The sequence below is a fragment of the Onychomys torridus genome, chromosome 3 (genome assembly GCF_903995425.1).
Source record: "Onychomys torridus chromosome 3, mOncTor1.1, whole genome shotgun sequence".
Lineage (NCBI taxonomy): Eukaryota > Metazoa > Chordata > Mammalia > Rodentia > Cricetidae > Onychomys > Onychomys torridus.
The window spans coordinates 23,680,191-23,703,969 of NC_050445.1; the positions used below are offsets into that span (position 1 = coordinate 23,680,191).

At 43.9% G+C, this 23,779-nt stretch overlaps 1 protein-coding gene across 3 annotated transcripts in view; it reads right to left on the bottom strand.

The window, feature by feature from the left end:
• Nucleotides 1-21,907, bottom strand: part of Cul1 (cullin 1) — a 68,912-nt gene extending 47,005 nt beyond the window's left edge. Inside the window, exon 1 of one of the 3 annotated variants that reach the window (XM_036180736.1) lies at nt 21,654-21,907. The gene's annotated coding sequence lies outside the window, so the exon portion shown is untranslated. Of the gene's footprint in view, nt 1-21,178; nt 21,348-21,505; nt 21,612-21,653 lie in introns of those variants that run through there. The other 2 variants (XM_036180735.1, XM_036180734.1) reach the window with 2 other exon arrangements.
• Nucleotides 21,908-23,779: the final 1,872 nt, after the last annotated feature.

Here is a 23,779-nt window from a genome sequence, read left to right on the forward strand (position 1 = left end):
CTGCCAATTAGTTGGTTACCATTATACTTCAGTCTCTCAGTCTCAGGCCACAAACAAAAACACAGGCAACTTCATTGTAAAAATCCCACCTGAAACCTCCTAAGCAGCCTTTCCTTCCTTCTTTCTGATGGGCCTTCTACCTGACTTTCCCCCTTAGTTAAAGGAAGGATCTGTTATCCAACTCAAAATGGGGAGAGCACCAATTTCTCCTTAAACTACTTACACATCCCACCCTTCTTCATTTTCTCCCTGGGCCCTCTGAAGACGGTTTCTCTTATAGTCCAAGTCTAGTCTCATGACTCATCTCTCCACCTTCAAACAAATATCATTTATTTCCCACTCTGATAAGTGACTTTGATTCCTCTTGTTTTTATCCTAACATAAAGTCAGTTTTATTAATTTTACTTTGCCATTATCTCTTAAATCCAGTAAGTCTCTTTATACCCAGGGCTACTAGAGGCTGGACATTATCTCCACCTGGGTCATTAAGGATCCTCACTGCTCTCACTGTCACCAACCTTGTCCTTCTAATCAATTTTCCACACTGCTGCTCCAGGAAATCTCTATGGGACAACATACACATTTTGTTAAATGACTTTATCCCAATGATTTTCTACAGCCTGCTTTTGATGACCCCTCTCCCTAGCCACTCAGACCATTCCTATCATGTAGAACTGTCCCATGTCTGTTTATCAAGCACAGAAGGAAAGGAACTAATATTCACTAAAGGGTAATGTGGTGATATTGTGTTCCCCAATATATTGTGCACCTTAATAAACTTATCTGGGGTCAGAGAACAGAACACATAATAGACACAGAGGCCAGAAAATAGTGATGCGTGCGCACGTGCACACGTACACACACACACACACACACACGCACGCACGCACGCACGCACGCACGCACACACACATTTTAATCCTAGCATTCTGGAGGCAGAGATCCATCTGGATCTTTGTGTTCAAAGCCACACTGGAAACAGGCATGGTGACACACGCCTTTAATCCCAGGAAGTGATGGCAGGAAGCAGAAAGGTATATAAGGCATGAAAACCAGGAACTAGAGTCTATTAAGCTTTTAGACTTTTGAGCAACAGTTCAGCTGAGATCCATTCAGATGAGGACACAGAGGCTTCCAGTTTGAGGAAACAGGATCGGCTGAGAAATGGTGAGGTAAGGTTAGCTGTGGCTGGTTCTGTTCCTCTGATCTTTCAGCATTCACCCCAATACCTGGCTCCAGGTTTGTTTTCACTAATAAGACCTTTTAAGATTCCTGCTACAGGATATTCTACTAGACTGACCAAACAGCACTGTTTGTTTTGTTTCAGAGGCTTTCCATGCTGCCCAAAACTCAAGAGCCTCCTCAGTGGCAGGTGTGCATCACCATACCTGTTCTGATAGAAGCTGCTTCCGTTAATGTAATCCTTACAAAAACTATACTCTCTGCATGGCACTATCTACATCTTACAAACATGGAAACTCAGTCTCAGAGGCATTAAATATTTGCCCAAATCAGTATTTCTGAATGGCAAGAATTTCTTTCTTTCTTTTTCTTTTTCTTTTTTTTTTTTTTTTTGAGCTGAGGATTGAACCCAGGGCCTTGTGCTTGCTAGGCAAGTGCTCTACCACTGAGCTAAATCCCCAACCCTAAGAATTTCAACCTAAGACTTGAAATTCTAGAATCTACTTTTCTATCCCTCCACATGTTGTTTCCCTAGGAAGGTAGGACCTCTTACTCCACTTCTCAAGGAGCCCATTTCCAAGAGTTACTCTTAATTTGCCAGCAGCAGGTGCTCCCAAAAGAACCATGCAGAAAGACAGCTAAAAGACTTCATGGTGCAGGTGAGATGACAAGTCTACTTGCTGCTGCCAAGTGCAAGGTCAGAAAGCTGTAACTGCACAACCTTGTCTTTCGCTGTACTTCTAAAACTACACAAAACTTTTGTTTGAATAGTCATTAACTAGTTATTTTTAATTTAATTTAGTTATTTACCATTTTTGTAAGGTAAATAACTAAACTTAAGGACACCAGAAAAGGAACTGAAATGTTGTAAATACAACTTGCGTATTCAAAAATTAGCATTCTTTTTGTACATCTATTGAAGACAGTATTTATTATTTTACACAAGGCTACATAATTTCAGTACTGAAATTCAAGGTTCATAAAGCTCACTTAAAGTTGGTCTCCTTTAAACACAAAGTGGAAGGAACTTTTATTCAAACAACGACGATCTGACAAGAAGCACATAAAAATTAAATCAGGATTGACACTGTGGTTGAATGGAAGAATGCTAGGTTTTATCCCAGCACAACCTATTTTTAATAAACCCTAATAAAGATTATTAATTAAAAGATATTAGTCATGCCTTATCTATAACTCTTTGGGCTATTTTTCAAGGTTTTAAGTCAATGGCTCTGAGAGAAGAAACATAAATGTGTTCAAAGGAGAACAAATAAATTCTGCTTTGAAATAAAGTCTGCTTCTTGAACAACCAAAATCAAATCAAGTCCCAGAGATCTCAGAAATACTTGCAATGCCCTATTTTATCTCTTTCCAAATTTATGGAATTTAAGGAAATACTTAAAGCAAATTTAGCATGTAGTTCATCAATTCCAACAAGTCATCTACCCCCAAATTAAAAAAAAAAATGTCTACACAAAAATGTTTATATCAATGTCTGTGGCACATTGTTTATAATACTTAAAAAGTCAAAAAAGTGTAACAACTCAAATAACCATTGGTCAACAAGTGAATGATAAGCAAAATAAATATAAGGCAGCTCTACTATTAAATATTACTAATAATTTAAAAACATTAAATACTGGGGGGGGGGCGTGGAGAGATGGTTCAGTGGTTAACAGTCCTTGCTGCTCTTGCAATGACTCATGTTTCTCGGCACCCATAGGGCACTCACAACCACCTGGATTCCAATTCCAGGTGATCCAATGCCCTCTTTTGGCCTCCAGGGACACTGGAACATATGCAGTACACATACATAAATACAGGCAAAACACCCATACACATAAAATGAACTTAAAGAAAATGAAGTACTGATATAACATGGATGAACTCTAAAAATAAATCAATCAAGTGGATGTCAGGTACAAAACACCATACACAAGTAAATTTTTGTGCTGTGTGAAATGTCCAGAAGAAGAATCTCTAGACAGAAAAGTGGGAGTGCCACAAACAGGCACAGGTAATCTTTTAGGCTATAGAGACATTCTGAACTGGACGTAGCCTTGGCTGCAGAACTCTTAGCTTTCCTAGAGATAATTTAATTGTAAATTTAAACAAGTGTAGTTTAAGGGATATAACACCTAAACAAAGCTATTGGAGGGGTGTGCAAGGGGGGACTAGAGAGAGAGCTCAGCAGTTAAGAGCACTGGCTGCTCATCCACAGGACCTGAGTTTGGTTCTCAGCACCCACGTGACTCTCATAACCATCTTAACTCCAGTTCCAAGGGATCTGATGCCCTCTTCTAGCACCCCTGGGCACTAGATACACATGCAGGCAAAATATTCATACATTAAAATAAAATACAGTAAAATACATCCACCCCCTGGGAGTGGAACAAACAGATGGGGGAACAACCAAACTTAAACATGCTAGTTTTAAATTTTTCAGTTGAGTTTCGTTCATTCACAGAAATGAAAACATAACCACAAAATGACTTGAGTTCTTCATACATATGTGCTTTAAAAGTCAGATTACTTAAAAAAAAAAAAAAAAAAAGATTACTGAGCACACCAACTTAAAGCTTATCCTTACCAGCAGAGGTGTTGATTATGCCCTGCAACAATAGGTAAACAGGAAAAGTACAATTTCACAGATCTGCCTAAATGTACAGGTCATGTGACATATATAGTTTATCACCCTACTGAAGACATAGAGAACAATGGCAACACAAGTTCAGAAGGGAAGGAAGGCTTGTCTGGCCACAATGATCAAGAAAGAAGGCTTTCCAACTAAATGCTTTGTACCTTTTAGCAAGGGTGCCTAGTATCTCCACAGCAGAAGTACAAACAGGGAAGTACAGTGAACTGGGGTAAATCATCCAAGGCTGAGGAAAGAATTGCAAAAAGCTGCGGGAGGCAGGAAGAAGGCACATTTGTGCTAAGTGTACACAAGGCCTTTAGTCTGTAGCTGGGAACAGAAAAGGGTTCCACTAACTTGAATTTATAAACTTTAGTCTGACAACTTGTGAAGTCCACCCTGGAGAGGCCACAGGCAGTGAAAGTAACAGAGACCTGAACGAGAGAATTGAGATAATGGCTCGACCCCCACAACGGCACTGGAAGACAAAGGCCAGATGAGGAAGACCATGTTCTGAAGAACTGCAGTAGCAAGTGACTGGCTGGGTAGAGTGTACAAGCAGGGAAGGGGTGGGAAATGGCAGCGGCTGGCTGCCTCAGTCTCGGCTTGCAAACCTCCAACCATTTCTCCTTCCATTTCAGGACAGACACTAACACTATTAACATGCAAGGGCTGGAGAGGAGGTTTGAGGCTCTCGCAGAAGACCAGAGTTCCCAGCACAAGTGTCAGGCAGCTCACAACTACCTGTAACTTGAAGTTCAGACCTGACGATGTCTCCTTCTGGATTTGGAGGGAACCTGTATGCACTCATGTGCATATACCTCTCCCTATATACACAAGGTTTGAAAGAAATAAAAATAAACCTTAAAAAAAAGTCAACCTAGCTAAAACTCATAGACCAAAATCACAAGAAGTTGTAAATTCAAGTTTAGTCACTGCAAAAGACTAGCAATTAGTCAAAAAAAAAAAAAAAAAAAAAAAAAATCCACCAACAGGGGACAAGAAGACCTCACTTGGTTATGTCCACCATGTGGCCTGTGCAATTATGCAAAGGAATGAGGGGGGCTTCTGGGTACTGGCCACACAAGGATTTCTTAGCAGACCTTAGCTGATCAAAGCAGGAGACCTTTTATGTACGGAGGAGAGCAAACACCAACATACAGGTACAAGTGTATTTGTTTTTAGGAAGACAAATAAAAAATAAAAAAATAGCCACCTTCAGAGGAAGAAGGGCACTGGCTGGGGAGCTGACCTGAGAGACCTCAGTGGATCCATGGTAGAACTCAGGGGCCTCAGGCTGACGGAGGAGCTCAGTGTCAACGTACTTCTATGAAAGCCTGATGTGAGCCCCGGGAAAGAGAACAGACTCCTGAAAGCTATCTTTTGACTTCCATCTGCACATGCCTGCACCCTCTCACACTCATACACTGATGAATTCAGGGACACTGTGAATGAAGAGAGAAAATGACATCTTTATTTTCACTAACCTGTCTGCAATGTGACAATCCCCTGACCATGAATGCTGGCAACAGACCACAGCATTTTGCAGTGTTGTTCTTTAGTAAGAAACTGAAGTAAAAGCTAGGCAGTAGTGGCACATACCTTTAAACCCAGAACTTAGGAGGGAGGGAAGAAGAGAAGGAGGGAGGGAAGAAGAGAGGGGAGGGAAGGAGAGAGGGAAGGAAGGAAGAAGGGAGGGAGGGAGGGAAGGAAGGAAGGAAGGAAGAAAAAAAAAGAAACTGCAGTGATTTTCACTGTCCTGTGACAGTTATTGCCAGTATCATTTATACCCAGCAGTACTGAGATTATAGTAGTTAAGAATCCACTTATTAGCTTTTAAGTGGGAAGTAAATGTTAAGCCCCCGATGGACAGGTCTGTTACATATGAACATTTCTCATGGTCCAAAAACAAAATAAAAGAAGTAACAAAAAGAAACACAAAAATTGGGCTCGAGAGATAGACTGCTCAGCAGTTAAGAGCATGGACTGTTCTTTCAGAGGACCTGGGTTCTATTCCTGACACCCATATGGTGGCTCATAATCATCTGGAACTTCAGTCCCAGGGGACCCAACACCCTCTTCTGACCTCCTCGGGCACCGGGCACAACTGTGGTGCACATACATACATGCAGGCAAAACACCTATACATGTAACTCTTAAAAATTAAACAAAAAATGTATAGTGTAAGAGTTATAAAAAAAAAAAAATAGCTGCCTGTAATGGTCTCAACCAATTGTGCCCTGTTTAGGCAATCACTTAACAACATATTAAAACAAACATGGAGCTCGAAAGTGTGTTATTTCACAACATTTCTAGACCAGCTAAATGATCAGTTAGACTCCTATAAACGGGTTTCCATGAAACTTTCTGAGGTACTACATCGAACACTTATGCTGGAAGACCTCAAAAGTAAAGAAGCCCACATAACCTCATATGGGCAGTAAGTTATGTGAAAAAGCATGACTTGACATGGCTCAGTGGGTAAAGGTCTTTGCACTAAGCCTGACAACCTGGGTCTGACCACCTGTGCTCCAAGGATGAAAGGAGAGACCCAATTCCTGAAAGCTGTCCTCTGACCTCCACAGGGTGTCATGGTGTGCATGCCTGCCCCTGATAAATGTCAATATAAGTAAGCATAAAAGAATAAAATATGAGTGAAGTAACCCAGACTCAGAAGGACAATTATGATAATTACTCACTCATAAGTGGATATTAGATGTAAAGCAAAGGGTAACCAGACCACAACCCACATCTCCAGAGAAGCTAGCTAACAAGGACGACCCTAAGAGGGATACATGGGAAGAGGAAATGGATGAGACCTCCATGAGCAGACTCGGGGTGGGGGAGACAAAAGAGGGTAGGGGATAGGGATGAAAACCTAAGAGAATGGGATGGTCAAACTGGAACAGAGACGGAGTGGGAGAGCAATGAGAGAGATTCCATGATAGAGGGAGACATCCTGGAGATAGACAGAAACCTGGTGCTAGGGAAGTTCCCAGGAACCCACAAGGATGACCCCAGATTAGACTACTAGCAATAGTGGAGAGGGTGCCTGAGCTGGCCTACCCCGGTAATCAGATTGGGCGAATACCCTAACTGTCATCACAGAGCCTTCCTCCAGTAATTGATGGAAGCAGATGCAGAGATCCACAGCCAAGCACCAGGCCGAGCTCCAGGAGTCCAGCTGAAGAGAGGGAATAGGGATTCTATGAGCAAGAGGCATCAAGATCACGATGGGGAAACCTACAGAGAGAACCAAACCAAACTAGTGGGAACTCATGAACTTTAGACCCACAGCTGTGGAGCCTTCATGGGACTGGGCTAGGCCCTCTGCATAAGCAAGACAGCTGTGTAGCTTGGCCTGCTTAAGGGGCCCCCTGGCAGTAGGATCAGGATCCATCCCTGGTGCATGAACTGGCTTTTTGGAGCCCACTACCTATGGTGGGACACCTTGCACAGCCTTGATGCAGGGAGATGGGCTAGGACCTGCCTCAGCTGAATGTACCAGGCTTTGCTGACTCCTCGTGGGAGGCCTTACCTTGTTGGAGACGGAGAAGGGAGGGGAGTGAGAGGAGAGATGAGAGGGGGATCTGTGACTGGTATGTAAAATGAATATATTTTAAACAAAATAAAAGAATAAAACATAAAACTGAAGCTCAAAGGAAACCATACTTCAAGAAATAAGCAGAAATGTACAAGTACAGGCATGAGCCTAGATAATATCTCCAAAATGTAAAAGAAGAACAGAGATGAGGACTGGCACTTAAATGGATACCAGAGACGCAGGCTTTTCTATGTCACACTGGACACAGAAAGCCAGAGACACAAACCAAAGGAGAAGAGCTAACGTAATGAGTGCAGCAGCAAACGGTGAAAACACCTATCGATGACAAGATCTATTTTGAAAGTCTTGACTATAGTAAGAGTCTGGGCACTGGTGACCTTAAAAAATGTTGCTCCAGATGAATAGCCAGTGGTAGAGTACTTTGTACAGGGCCCTGGGTACAATCCCCAACACTCATGGGGCAGGCAAGGGGCTCTACTAGAGTGAAGCGAGAAAACCAGCAGCCCACTCAAACCATTGTGAGAGGATGGTGGACTCCTTCATTGGTAACAGAAACAGACACTGCCTTTTCTGATACTGCTGTCACAGCTGTATCCCCAGAATACCTCTGGTGTGAGAGCTTATTCTCGCTCCCCATTACACTATGACACTAGAACGAGATCTGAGTTAAGTTCTGAAGCTAGAATGCAAGTATAACTTACAAATATGGGTAGATACGACAACTATCACGCCTCAATTACCAAAAACAAATCACATACCTTATTCAAAAACATAATCGACCTCTTCTGTATGTCTCACGGCTGAATTTATGTGACCATGAATTCACAGCCAGATACAAAACAGACTATTCTGCCACAGCGTGTTTGTGTTTCTGCCTTCCACTGCCTTCCACTGCCTTAAACAAGTCCTTTTGGTAACCCTCAACACTGTGACCCCCCACTTGGCTCACCACAGGTGGCATGGAATAAACACACCAATTGCTGCCTACAAGAAACAAACATGGCAAAACGTTAACTGTGACTAGCAGATTCACCTAGAAGTTAACAGTTGGGTACTTCCACACTGACAGTGTTCACTCATGTTAAAGTTAGCCTTAAAAATTAAACATGGGGCATGGAAGGATGGGGGCACTGTCCAATGGATTCAGCTAGTTTTATCAGATGAATACGCTCTGGAGAGCTACTGTACAGCATTGTGACTGTAGTTAATAACATCCTGCACACTGAATACACGCTGAAAAGAGAAATGCTAAGGGGCATCTTGAAGGTTCTCGCAAAAGGAGAAATATATGAGGGTATTGATATCATTTAGAGTTTGACCTCATCATTTAACAGCATTTAGGGGATCAGAAGTATACTATCTCAGTAGTAAGGGCTAGGATCTAGCATGCATAAGGCACTGGGTTCCAACCCTACTACCACAAAGCAAAGAACAGTTATGCTGTATGTCATAAATACAAACAAGTTTCACCTTCAGAAGGTCAGGAAGGGAAATGAAACATCAAATTCTCAGAACTGATGTAAAGATTAAATAAGACACTGTAGGCAAAAATATAGCTAGGACATTGTAGGAACCCTCCCTACAAATGATTGCTTTCTTCCTTCTAAAACCGAGTGGTAGGAGATGTTACAACTCATGAGCTTCTGATTCAGATGCATTTAGTAGAAAATAATTACAGGGGGCTAGAGAGATGGCTCAGAGGTTACGAGCACTGGCTGTTCTTCCAGAGGACCTGAAGTTCAATTCCCAGAAACTACATGGTGGCTCACAACCATCTATAATGAGATCTGGTGCCTTCTTCTGGCCTGCAGACATACATGCAGGCAGACCACTGTATACATAATGAATAAATAAGTCTTTAAAAAGAAGAAAGAAAATTATTACAATCCATTAAACACAAGGGCAATCCTAAAATGATGATTCATGTAGTATTTGTAAAACTTTCCTTAAAAAGGAAACTAGAAGTTCATTGACTTGCATACTGCACTTGTGAAACACACTTGTATTTACAGAAAACATTAGTAAACAAAAGCTACTATTTAATATTAAGTGTTTCCTTTACTTAATTTGAAATTAGGCTTTAATAATTATTGCTATTTGGGTAATCAATGTTTTATTAAGCAAGTTTTACATTTATACCTGTTATTATAAAAATGGAAAATATATTTATTTTTTCTATTGCTGCAATAAAATACCCCGACAAAGCAACTCAAGGAAGGCAGGTTTTGTTTTCTATCATTTCAAGGGTGTAGTCCACCGTGGAGGGGAGGCACAGCAGCAGGAGTATTGAGCCAGCTAGTCACACTGCATCCACAGTCAGGAAGCAGAAGCTGATGAAAGTCTATGCTCAGGGAGCTTTCTCTTTTTTTATTGAGTTCAGGATTCTAGCTGGAGGAATGGTACTGCCTATCCCAACCTACTCTAGATAATTCCTTATAGATGTGCCCAGAGATTTGTTTCTATAGTGACTCTAAATCCCATCAATTTGACACATGTATGTATAATGATTGTCTGTAAACAGAAAAATCTCACTCCCTTAGAGGTTTCATGAAAGCAAAACCACTGATCCACAGGCCCATGGTTCTATGGCTGAAGTAGGTGCCTAGTTGACAGTTCAATCTTCAACACCCAACAGTACCCGGCACAATAGAGAGAGATGTTCTAGGAATACTGGTTAGTTAAGTACTCTAAATACTGTGAGAACACAATTAACTCTGAGGATACTCTGCAGAAGACCATGGGTCAGCACCCACATGTTGACTCACAACCATTTTTAACTCCAGTTCCAGGGGATTCAACACTTTCTTCTGGCCACTGCCTCCTAGCACACACGATACACATATACACATGTGGGCAAATACTCATACACAGAAAATAAAAATAAATCATTTAAAAATTGGGAGAAATACAGTTATTCAAACAAGCTGTACAAACTATGAAACTAATGGTATTAGAAAATTAAGAGAGGGCGTTGGGGATTTAGCTCAGTGGTAGAGCGCTTGCCTAGCAAGCGCAAGGCCCTGGGTTCAATCTTCAGCTCCAAAAAACAAAACAAAACAAAACAAATTAAGAAAGAAGACCATGGCCCACAGTCCTGAGGGAGGTCAAGAGCAAATAAATATGTATTCTGGGCTTCCCGTTCTGTCCTGCTCTTAGCACTCTGAAAGCTAGCTGAGCGCTGAAATCAGATCCTCAAATGTTTACAAAAAGAATCCAGCAGCCTTCTACTTTTGATTGTTCTTCTGACTGTAGATCATTTACACAATCATTCTCTCAAACATACATTTTTCAACTACGGAAAATCTCAGATATCACAAAGTATGAAATTTGCTCATAGGAACATCTAGCAATTAGTAAATAATATTTGTTCTCTTAGAATTGGTAGTAGAATGATTATTAGAAGATCTCTATTAAACCTAAATATCTATAAAGCATTAAAAATACTGAAGTTATTTAATTCATATTGAATTTAGTTCAGCCATCCTCTATACCCTCCCTACTAATTACTATGATTCCATGAGGACACCATGAGCATTTAGAAAACTTGAAAATTTGCCAAGAAATATAAGCACATTGCAGGCATTTTTACCTGCGCTAAGCCATTCATTTCATCAGCCCCCAAATATGTCTAGTTTTAATTGCTAAGAACTAAATTTCAATTTTCAGTTTCAAGGCAATACTTTCCCTCAATAATCTAGTTAAATCATATTTCTCCGATGATATAGACCCGTAGTGTTATGTATTTTATTGATAAGCATTTTCCTTTAAAATAAGGAGAAATGAAATGGTCCTCAAAACGTTTCTGATTTTAAGCATTTTAGATGCCTGCTGCACTACAGAAACACTACAAGAGTATTTTGAGCCAAACACAGAAGTGTTTATGGTACTTGAAATCCTGACCCCACAATTCACTTGCAGATCTCTTCACTGCTGAGCCTCTTTCATTGTCTGTAGGGGACAGTACTAGTTTTCCAGTCCAAATGAAGTAAATCAGTGCTGTCTGTCGATTTCACCTCTGATATGATGCTATTGCGCCAGTCAGTAGTGCCCCCAAATTCACACCAAAATGTTCCCAGCAGGTGTATGATCACGGTCCCTTGTTCCTTTCCCTTTCCAAGGCTTGTGCATGAGAACTGCTTTGGCTAAGATTTGTCTGCCATGACTGAGGCAATGAACTCTACTTCAACTCAGAGTCTCCACAGTCCTACTTAGTCAATGTCACTGTTCCATGTGCACAGTGACCACCTGGTCCTGTGGCCAGTGAGTACTAAGGCCTGAAAAACTACCTGCTCAACAAGAAGAATCTGAGAGATACATCAGGAGAACATGAAGCTATTCATTATCTCATCAGGGTTTTCAATTAAAACACAACAACAACAACAACAGCCTCCCTCTCCTGTATGCTGTTCTGCTAGAATATGTCATCACGGCTCTCCTTAGTTAAGCCAACATTTAAACACACCTCCTCCTATTCCACTACAAATTAGCTGAAGAGAATATTTCTTTGATTTCAATGCTTTCATTTATTTGTGTTTGGGGGGGGGGGGTGGGCATGAACACTAGGCAAGCACTCTATCACATGGCTACATCCTTGCTAACCTGACCTGTGATCTTCCTGCATTGGCCTGCTGATAGCCCAAGTATTAGATCTTCACACCAGACCCAACTTGGAGTTTTACAGTATTTGTTTTGAAGACAATTTACTACTGTACTGACCCCAAACAAAAAAAAAATGAAGGGTTAAGTGCACTCCCCATTCTTGTGAGATCCTCAGACATGGATAGTAATCCTGGAAGCACCCAAGAGTTCATAGTAAGTTTGACGTCACCTCCTGCTGCCACCTGTTCTAGGTATGTGGTCATGCTTTTATTTACAAAAAGACATCCCATCTGTGTGTATGTGTGTGTGAGCATGCATGTGTGTGTGCATGCCAGAGGGCAACCTTAAATCGCCCAGATGGCATCCACCAGCTTTGGGTTTTGTTTGTCTTTGAGACAACCCCTCACATTCTGCAATACCAACTTCCCCTTAGAAGATGCTTTTCAAATAGATAAGCCTCCAGCACTGTGTACATGCGGGAGATCTTTCTTGAACTGCCTGCTCTCAATCAAGATGTGTGGCTTTCTTTTCAATTACAAAATCTTCTTCACAGCTTGTATAACTTGCATTTATCTGTCAAAATACATGAGTGCTAACTAGGGTTTCTAGCTTTTGTCTTCATAACTAGACCCAGACTGACCTACCCTCCTGGGCTCCAATGGCCCTCCCACCTCAGGCTCTCCAGAAGTTGCAAGGAGTGTTGAGGGGCAGAAGAGACATACTAGCAGCTCATCTGCAATAACTGAGTCTGGCCCTAGATTCAATCTCCAGAATCAAAACCAAACTAAAGAAATGTGATGTCGGCATTTAAATAAGCATAAAGCACACCTTCCACATGGAGGTGTTCGTGCCGTCTCTCCTTACACCAGTTGTAACTGGTGTTGCAGGGTCACACATTGTCCTTCCTGCTGCACTTGTTTAGTGTAAGGAGCCTCAAAACTAAAACAACATTGATGACTGCAACTAATCACATAGACCTATAATCCCAGCTACCAAGGAGGCCAGGGAGCTGCCCAAATCCAAGGCCATCCTAAGCTGCAGAGAGTTCAAGGTCAACCAGACAACTTCTACAAACCTTGTCAAAATGGGGGGAAAATCCAAAAGGGCCGGAGATAAATTACAGCTCAGCAGTCATTTGCCCGCCATCCCCAAGGCCCTAGTGCACTTAATAACAAAACTACCATGGAGTCAGTAATTTTGCTCTCACGGAACTTGCTTCACTTGTTTTGGTATTGCTCAAGAAAGGCTTTCATTTTATCTTCAAGTAGCTCATTCTGAAAACCATTATTTATGTTTCCAAGTGAAAATATACTTAAAAAGAAAGAACACTGAGAATACAGAACCCAGCTTTCCTCCTATAGTCTTAGCAGCACTAAAATTTTTTTATGAGGGCCTGGTGGGATGTCTCATCAGATGAAGGTGCTTGCCTAATGAGCTGAGTTAGATCTTCAAGTCCGTATGGTGGAAAGAGAAAAACAACTCCTCAAAGTTGTCCTCTAACCATTTTGTGTATGCTATGTCCTTGTGCGTGCAGACACATATAGACACAAGATTTTTTTTTTTTTTAATTTTAATTCTGAAAAAGCAGTTAACAGGTAGAATGAGTCTATTCATTTAGCCAAAGTGATCTAATACATTAAAGACAAAACAAAGGGGGCTGGAGAGATGGCTCAGTAGTTAAGAGCACTTGTTGATCTTCCAGAGGACTGAGGCTTGGTCGCCAGCACCCACATGGAGTAAACATCACAGGCAGATGTTAACTCCAGTTCCAGGGCAACACCTTCTCCTGGCCTCCTCCTCTAACACCAGGCATACACATGGTACACATAGAGTGTCTTAGTCACTGTTGTACTGCTGGGAAGAGACTCCATGACCAAGCAACTTTTATACAAGAGAGCATTTAACTGGGGACTTGCTTACAGCTTCAGAGCCTTAATCCACTTAGCATTATGGCAGGGAGCATGGCAGCAGGCAAGAATGATGCTAGAGAAGTACCTGAGAGTTACATTCTGATCCACAAGCAGATGGGTGGAGGGAGGGAGGGAGAGGCAGAGACAGGGGGAGAGGGAGAGGGAGACAGAGAGACAGAGACAGAGAAAGACACACACACACACACACACACACACACACACACACACACACACACACACACACTGCATGCCTGGTCCTGGTATGGGCTTTCGAAACTCCAAAGTCGAACCCCTAGTAGCAACACACTCCTCCAAGGCCACACCTACTCCAACAAAGCCATACCTCTAATCCTTCTCAAATAGTGCAAATAGCAAAGTAATTATACCCAAAACATGTACAAAGCTACCACTGAAGAGCTAACAATAGGCAAAATTGCTCACTGAGCTACATGAGTCTTCAACATCCCTATACTTTCTCTTCTTTCTGTATCTTTTGGGTCCCCTAGCAGTAGCGACCTACCTCTCTCTGCATAATTTTCTGAGGTGATCTTTCATCACTGTACCAAATAAGCAGCACTCAAGTTGAATTTCAGTAGACAACTAGCATTATACATTTCTATGACATGTGTCAAAGTCTACTTTCAACCAGGACAGCAAAGATGGACTTCTTCCAATGTAAGGCATTTGCAAGAAGGAGAAAGCTGAGAAACAGCAGCCAGTAAGTCAGCAAGCCTTTGGCACAAACTCAGTGCTGAACACCAGTGTTCCTGAAACATTAACTTGTAAGCAAGGCGTTTAAAGACTTTTAATCTTGAAGATGGGAGAGTCAGTACCCTGTACTCTCTTGGGTCTCTCTCCCAAACCAGCAGTACACTTCCCAAAGGTAAGCCTGGCATCTGCACCCATTCCCAGGGTTCCATTCAGGACGTAGGAGTCTGTTCCATGCAGGATTCCAAACCATTCCTTCTAGTCTGACCAGAGCAGCCCTCTTCCCAACACCCAGGAAGAAAGGCCTAAGTTCTCTCACCTTTTCGCCGAGTCGGGAGTTTAAGATGTCCACCAGGCACAGAGAACTATTTTAGTGTGTGTATAATTCGTGTCTTTACTATGTAGTAAAGGCATTTCCCCCTTGACATCTGATGACAGTTGCTGTGCATTTTCTGCACATCTCTGTGTACCTATCTTCTCTAACTCCCACTGTATTTCTAATTTAGAGTTATCTTTCCTAGAAAACTGGTTAAAACCAGAACTTTGAGGTTTCCAAAGCATAAACTGTGTCAAGTAATTAATTTTTCCTAATTTTTAGTAAGTTTTACTATTATACAAGAAGGCATTAGGGCTTAAACATTCAACTTAAAATGTATCTCCTATTATTAGGAGTTATGAACTAAGAAAAAAAGGATTGTATGTTCGGTTATCACCAAGGAAAGGAAAACTCAGCTCGCTGCCCAGATGGCTCAGCAGGGAAAGGCGCCTGCCCCCAGGCCTGGTGACCTGGGTTTTATCGCAAGAACCCACATGGTAGAAGAAGAACACTGAGTGTTACAAGTTTGTCCTCTGTCTTCCACAACTGTGCGGTAGCATGCCCGTGTACATACTTGTGTACACACACACACACACACACACACACACACACACTTTTTTTAAAGGAAAAAGAAAGAAAGCTCTACTATGAAGGTTATTTTAAATAATAAAATATCAAAACATAGTGAGCTTCATGAGATTAAGACAGTTAATGGAAGGGATCTGAAGTATGTGAAGGATGATACAGGGGAATGAATGAAAACAAAACACAGAGAACCTGACCAAAGAATCAGGCTACCAAGTCAGACATTTAACCCTACACATTAACACATGAAAAGGAGAGGCAGGTCAATCAAATACCAAGTCATTTCTGTACTGAAGAAGCAGAATGATCTTCCTTAGCAGTGGTTCTTCTATTACTGTTTTCTCAGGATTAACAAAAAACTTGAAAATTATCTCACTGTGCTGGGAATGGTGCTCAGTGGGGAGGGCTTGCCTAGCATACAAAGAGTTTGAGGCTCCCCTGGGTTCCATCCCCAGCACTTTCCCCAAAGTTCCCAAAGAACCAATCCACTATATTGTATTTTCAGTTGTCTATACATACATGTGCACTATAAAAAAACTCGCAAAATATATAAAACTAAAATGAACTACTACTTCTTAAAGATAGTCACTAACATGTAGTTATCTTCCAAACATGAATACACTCACAATACATACTAATTTTTAGTAGTTTTGCACTTTAATACATAATACAGTATTATAGAAATGCAAAGACCTATCTAAACAATGCTGAACTAGTCATCCACAATAAGCCCAAACTGAAAATGAATGGACAAGAAGGCAACAAATAAGGCGGTGGCAGCGGCGGCGATGGTTGTGCACTCCTTTCATCCCCAGCATTTGGGAGGCAGAGGTAGACAGATCTCTGTGAGTTCGAGGCCAGTCTGGTCTACAGAGTGAGTTCCAGGACAGCCAAAGGCTATATGGAGAAACCCTTTCGCAGGGGGAGAAGGCATTAAATCACATGGGGGGGGGGGGAGATCACTAATCTATGATCACTTTTTACATTGTTAACAAAAAAACTTAAAATCAGGCTACCTATTTCAAATTATACATAATTTTGAAAGTTTTTGTTACACAGTTTGCTCTTGAAAAATTATATTTAGTTGGGGCTGAAGAGATGATGGTTCAACAGTTAAGAACATTACCTGAGAACTCAGGTTCAGGTCTGAACACCAACATGGTGGTTTGTAACTCCAGTTCCAGGAGATCTAATTTTCTCTTTTAGCCTCTCTGGGCACTTGGCACACATATAGTACATACACACATATATGTAAACACCTATACATGAAAAGAACTCTTTTAAAATGATATTTACTTATATTTTTAGGCATACTTCTCTATCTTCTCAACAGAGTGGTATTAAAAACATCACAGATGTCCCCTTCTAGGAAGACTGCTAGTGACGCTGAAGTTTCCCATGTTTCCTACTCCACTTGCCCATTTTGATTTTTGCCATGTGAAGAAATTTTTCTTTTCCATTAGATTATAAGCCCTCTTTGATAGTCTAAAAAATAAATCTGTTTGTAAAAACACTTTCTTAGTTTGTCATTTGCCTTTAATTCTGTCTGTAAGATTTTTGAGGAAGTTCTATAATTTTGAAGTAATTGGAGAATCTTCTTTAAAGTCTGTATTTTTTAAATTATGCTTAAGTTTCTCCATCCTGAGCCTTGAAATTGTTATTTTTTGGTTATTTTTTTTTCTAAAAAATACTTCAAAGGCACACAAGTCCACCTAAAATCACTACCATTTTACAACTTTAATTACTTATACCAGTGCACACTTTATACAGATTCAAATTGACAGCCTGTTTTCTAAAAGTATTTTCTAAAACAGGCCTTTAAAAATTAGCTTATTAACTGGTTTCAAGACTTTCTGCAAGGCCAATGAGTCATGACATTACACCCAATTTAACAATAGCCCCAAAGTTCCACAACTATTCATGTCTACACCATCAGTGCCTAAGTACTCTTCAGTGTTTTCTGAAGGATCAGGAAGAATAAACTCATTCTTGGGAGCCAACCAGTTGTGTATGATGCATTCTGTTGTAATGATCAGACAGCAATCCTTAGGGCACTATCACTTTAAGCTCTACTAATCTTCCTCTACTTTCATAGAAATCAGACTCTCAGGGCGAGCCCTTGGTTAAAAGTTTAGCTCTGGGCTCTCACCTCCCCACTGGGGCTTTACAGCTTCTTAGCCTTGCTGGAAACTACATGAAGTCCAGGACCCTTCTATTTTCTACAAGGAGGGCTAAACATCAGTACTTACACTTCCAGAGCTCTGCAAAGATTTGAAATGGAAGGATGTACATGAATGCTGACCTGAGCATTGTGCTAGGGTCAGATTTGTTCCACCCTGTCCCTGGGTAAAGGTCAGTTTAGTGGAAGAAACCACCAAGTATCATCAGAAGGTTAAGCACTGAGATGGTACATACGGGACATCATGAGGACCCAGGGAAAGCTCCTAGACAGGATGGCAGGGCCAGCTTTCCTGAGATGGAGATGCCTGAGCTGACAAGTGGTAAGAAGGAAAGACAGAGACATGAAATTCACCCAGAACACAAGTGCAATCAAGCTGAAGCATGGGGAGAAGCTGGAGAGCAGAATATCTCTGTCCAGGCTTCCCAAGGGAAACATTAAAAATCATCAAACTTGGGCTTTTTATATAACTCTGGTGGTCAAACATGAATGGTATGTTATGTTCTATAAGGTACTTCTCCAATGTCCACTGCTTGTGTTTAAAAGTTATGATATTCCCATGGAATCCATATACTTTAAGGGCTTAAAGAAAACTTAGATGGTATCACTTAAAAACCACCTTAGGGCCAGGTGGTGGTAGCACACGCCTTTAATCCTAGCGCTTGGGAGGCAGAGCCTGGTGGATCTCTGTGAGTTCGAGGCCAGCCAGCCTGGTCTACAGAGCTAGTCCAGGACAGGCTCTAAAGCTACACAGAGAAACCCTGTCTCAAAACAAAAACAAAACAAAACAAAAACAAAAAACAACCACCATAGGATCTTGCTGCCAAGACTATAGAATTGAGTTTGGTCCGTCTCAAAACAAAAACAAAAAACAACCACCATAGGATCTTGCTGCCAAGACTATAGAATTGAGTTTGGTCCTTGGGACCCACAAAATAGAGACTAGACTACTGAAGTTTGCCTTCTGGCTTCCACATGTGTGCTGTGGTGCATGCACATGCAAGCGTGCGTGCTTACACATATTTAAAAAATGAATTTGGAGCTGTCCCTTAAAATAGATGGTTAACAGCTTTTTCTCCAGGCATATCTAAAAGATAATTTCAAAATAAAACCACTGATCCTCAAAGACTATCCTATGATTTCATTGCTAAGGGTAGAAAGCATATGTGTTGGGACTTACAAGAGGGCTCAAACTGTAAGGAATTCATAACTTTGGGGGGGGGGGGCTACCAAATTAAACCTGAAGGCTGCCAAGTAACTACTGCTTGACTTCAAGTGTGCTCACTTTAACTCCATTTTCCACATGCTTACTTTCCCACAGAAACTTCTGGTACAGCTGGACTGGTCTATCATCCCAGTAGGAAACAGTCTTAAATACTAACCTGCTTTACTTCAAAGGCAGAGGGGTAAAAGAATTTTGCTTAAATAAATAAATAACACAGAAAGTCTAAATACTGACCCCTTAAACTACAACTACTTATTTCATACTGTTTGGATTTCCACAACTAAAGAAACCGTCAATGTTTCCCCCTAGGACACAGTAACTAGTTAGGGGGATGCAGGGGGAGATACAAGATGAAGACTACAAATTTCACTCTAGAGGAGCATGCAACTTAGTAATAGTTTGCACTCTTAACCAGCCCAACAGCAGCCATGACTATGTTTTCTGCAGCCAAAATTAGGGAGAGTAGTAAAACCCTAGGATTAATTTAGTTAGTCCAAAAAATTCATTCAAGGAACCACCAAGATCATGTTCTGTGTTATTTGAGGGGTACAAAGTAAAGGACTTATTCTGTCTTCAATGATTTCATAGTCAAAATGTATGGGAACTACGCCTGCACTGGCAGATTAATTAGAGCAAGAAAGTGGAGTTCCTAGACAACAGGGTCTACGTAGTGTCTAAAAACACCAAATCATCGCAGCCCTCAGAGGTAAGTGGCATAGTAGGAATTCAGACCACACCTACCAGGGCCTGACCATAAGGCTCAGAAAAGATGTATTTTACAAACTAATGACACATGCTAGGATACCTAAAGTTGGTTGGCTTTCTTAGTTTTTAAATATGATGCCAATGCAGGGGTGGGGAGGAAAAGGAGACTAACATTTATAAAAAGCACTTCAGCCTTTCCTCCCAGGCTTAGTAAGTGCTCCCCCATAACCTCCAAAAATGGGCATAACAGAAGATAAAACCGGCCAGTCTTGCATACTCAGAATTTAAAATGAGATATAACTGTTTCAACTTACTATGGGAAGGAACAAATACACGCGTTAAGTAAAAATAAAATCTGACATCCTGAAACCTTTTCAAACAAAGAAAAGCCTCATATCCTTACTATCTTAAGCTACACTGGCTTCTTCAGCGTGGCAGGTTTAGGTCCTAGAAACTTAAAGTAAGCAGGAACTCAGTTCCTCTTCTGTCACCCCCGTAAGTGCTTTTCAAATCAGTGATCCACACTCCAGCTTTCGGCTGTTTTAATGTTACTCCAGCAAAGAGCAAGTACACAGAGAGCAACCAAAAAACACTTGAACAACCTGACTGCATTTCAGTATGTGTGACCTTACCGCAAACCCCCCAAGACTGCGAACTAACTACAAGCACCAACAGTGACCTCGTCGGAAAGGGGAATCTTCTTTTTGGCAGACCTAGCTCCCTTAACTTTGGAGATTAGGCTCAAGGAATGAGTGTGTGCGTGCGTGCGTGCGTGCGTCCCTTGCTTTCTTAATGCGCTCCAGTGTGTCACAGTGCACAGGTGACAGGAAGAGGGGGCTTTCTGGGCCACGCGGGATTTAAGACTAGAGGAGCGCGAGCCCCGGGCCACCGACTCGGTCCGTCTGGCCCGGCGCCCCGTTACCTTTGGGGGTCAGAGCGCGCGCTCCCGCCGGGCCCGGGGGCGCGCCGAGGCCGCCGCGCTGGGCCCAGCCCGACTCGTGAGCGCTGGCGGACGCCCCGGGGCTCCGTGCGTTTGGAAAAGCACAGCGCATCTCTGCGCGCTTGCCCGGCCACACTCCCGGAGAGAACGGAGCCCGGGCCACCACTGTTACCCAATAACCATGTCCCGCACCGTCGCAACAATGCGAGCCCCGGGTTCCCCGAGAGCACGAGTCCCTCGGCTCAGAGCCGCCCTGGGCCGAGCGGAACCCGCAGGGCCGAGGGGGAGGGAGGGGCGGCGCGAGGTACGGAGGCCGGCGCCACAGGCCGCGGTGAGGCCGGCTTTTTCCCAGTGCGTAGCCGGGGCCTGGCTCCGCAAGTCCCGGCCCAGGCCAAGCTCAGCCGGCCGGGTGACTCAGGCCGGGCCTGCCGGCTCCGCTCCGCCCTCGGCGTCCTACACCCACGACTTCCCCGGGCCGGCCGCCATTCCGCCTGGCCGCGGCGCGGCGCGGCGCCTCAGGCCTCGCCGGCAGCCCGGGCTCGGCCGCCGCGGCCCGAATCACTGCGACACCGCGGCTCCGCCGGGGCCTGCGCTGCCTCCCCGCCGCCGCGGCCCGAGCCGCTACTCACCCGCATCTCCCGGCGCCCCCCGACGCTCGGGCGACGGCGTGTAGTGCTCGCGGGGCCCGCCGAGGTCTGGCCGCGTCCCTCAGCGCCCGGGCTGCCCCGCCTGGAGCTGCGTGCGACACGGCGCCCGCTCCTCCGGCCTCCTCCTCCCCTGCCCGCCTGCCGGCCCTCCTCCTCCTCCTCCTCCTCCTCCCGCCGCCGCCGCCGCCGCCGCCTGCACCACGCAACCTCCGCCCTCTCGCCGTCCCTCCGCCGCTCCCCGCCCTCCCGGCTTCACCGGCTCTGGCGACCGCGGGGCGAAGCTGTGGGGGAGGGAGGGCCGGAACGCACCGCCATCGGCGTCCGGGGCGGGGGAGCCGAGAAACCGTCGCCGCCATGGCCCGGCCAGCGGCGGCGCGGGAGGGGCACCGAAACCGCCCTCCCGCAGGCCCTGGCCGACCCTCCGTGGCGAGGCCCCGCTTGGCGCGGGCAGTTCTACCTGCAAACCATGGCCCCTGCTTCCCGAACGCCGAGCCGGGCACCGCCGGACGCGCCGGATCCTCCGCCAGGTTTTCCCGCCGCCCTCGCGTCGGGGCGGCCTCTCAAGTCTCGGCTTCCCGCCACTTCGGACTTCTCGTGGGGGCCGAGCTGAGGTTGGGGGCTCTGGCCTCTGAAGAAACTTCCGGAAGCAGCTGTGCGAGAGGGGCTTCGACCTCCCCTGCCCCTCGCCTGCGCGCACACCCCCGGAGCTGACATGGACCACGGCAGCAGCCCCGGGAAGCCTGCCTCTCCGACCCCTTCCTACTTGCGGGCCTCGGGGATCCCCCTGCCGAAAGCGCCAGCTTGCCCACATAGCACACGTGTGTGTGTGCGTGTGTGTGTGTGTGTGTGTGTATCTCCCTCTTGAACACTTTCTCCATAGTGTGTGTGTGTGTGTGTGTGTGTGTTCTCCAAACTTAGTGTGTGTATCTCCCTCTTGAACACTTTCTCCATAGTGTGTGTGTGTGTGTGTGTGTTCTCCAAACTTTGTGTGTGTGTATCTCCCTCTTGAACACTTTCTCCATAGTGTGTGTGTGTGTGAGCGCCAGCTTGCCCACATAGCACGTGTGTGTGTGTGTGTGTGTGTGTTCTCCAAACTTTGTGTGTGTGTATCTCCCTCTTGAACACTTTCTCCATTGTGTGTGTGTGTGTGTTCTCCAAACTTTGTGTATCTCCCTCTTGAACACTTTCTCCATAGTGTGTGTGTGTGTGTATTCTCCAAACTTTGTGTGTGTGTGTGTATCTCCCTCTTGAACACTTTCTCCATTGTGTGTGTGTGTGTTCTCCAAACTTAAAGTAGGCTTCCTTCCCTCTTTAGATCCTTTTCGCTCTTAGCCTCCCTAAGGTTCAATTTGGGGTATAGTGGGAGTCTGCGATGCCAACCTGGGATGGCATGAAGCAGTATTGGTTTTACATCTGAATAGTCTCACCCGTTGGAAATCAGCTTTCGCCGTCCTGTGTTTGTGAAGTTCGGTTGTAAGTTTGGTAACTCCCCACTACCACCACCACCACCACCCATAGCCACAGGTGAGAGGCTAGAGAAAGTAGATTTACCCCACGCCTACTTAGAGGCAGCTGTTTCTAAACCCCGGTTCAGATCTGCCGTCTAGTTCCCTGAACAAGTGAGGGAAGATTTTCAGTTAGCCCATCGTGTGGGCAAAAGCCGTGTTTGGTGTTAACTTCCTGTTTTCCGCAAACTTGGAACACACACGGCAGATTCCAATGGACCACTTCGGGGCAGGAATCCTCAGGCGACCTGGCAGTCCCACGGCCACAGCAGGGAAAGGAACGTCCCGCGGTGTGTCTAGTCCCTTCTGTTGAACTGGAGCTTTTGGTCAACATCTATTAAATATTTGTGTGTTGTTTTATAGATGTATCCCAAATTATGCTATCTTTTCCTGTCTTGGGCAACAGCTCAATAACTCAGTCAATAGAATGTATTTAGTAACTTTTTTTTTGGTTAAGGGTGGAGATAAAAAATTGGAAGGTTTGTCCCTTGTATTTTTTGGCTTTCATTTTAAACTGGACTCCCGCATGTTCAAAGACAACAGTTTACCTCCTCTTCATATTCCCTTTATTCTATATGGTCTCCTGGTTTGGGAGTTTCTCACTTCAGGATCTTTGCATCATCTTTGAGGGCTTCCTCCAACCGGTTTGGCCTTAAATACAAGTACTTAGTGTACGGAACCCACTCCCTTCTCACCGTGTCCATTCCTTGTTTAAGCCTCCATTATCTCCTGTCAGCATGGTCATCTTCAGTGGCTGGACTTGTTCACTCACCTATGTCCACTTAGCAAGCAGATTGCATCTGTTCTGAGCAGATAGCCCTCCCAAACAGGACCAAAAGATATAATAGTAACTTTGCTGCTCAAAACACCCTTCATCTTCTCTGTCTCAGCAAAACTGGGTCTTTCAGGATGGAAAGATAGTGATACCAGAGTCCAAGTTCAAAACAGTCTCAGAAGGCTTTAGCAGGCCAAAGTCAATGAGATTAAAATAGAGCTTTGTAAAGTAGAAACAACAGCCGGGCGGTGACGGAGCACGCCTTTAATCCCAGCACTCAGGAGGCAGAGGCGGGCGGATCTC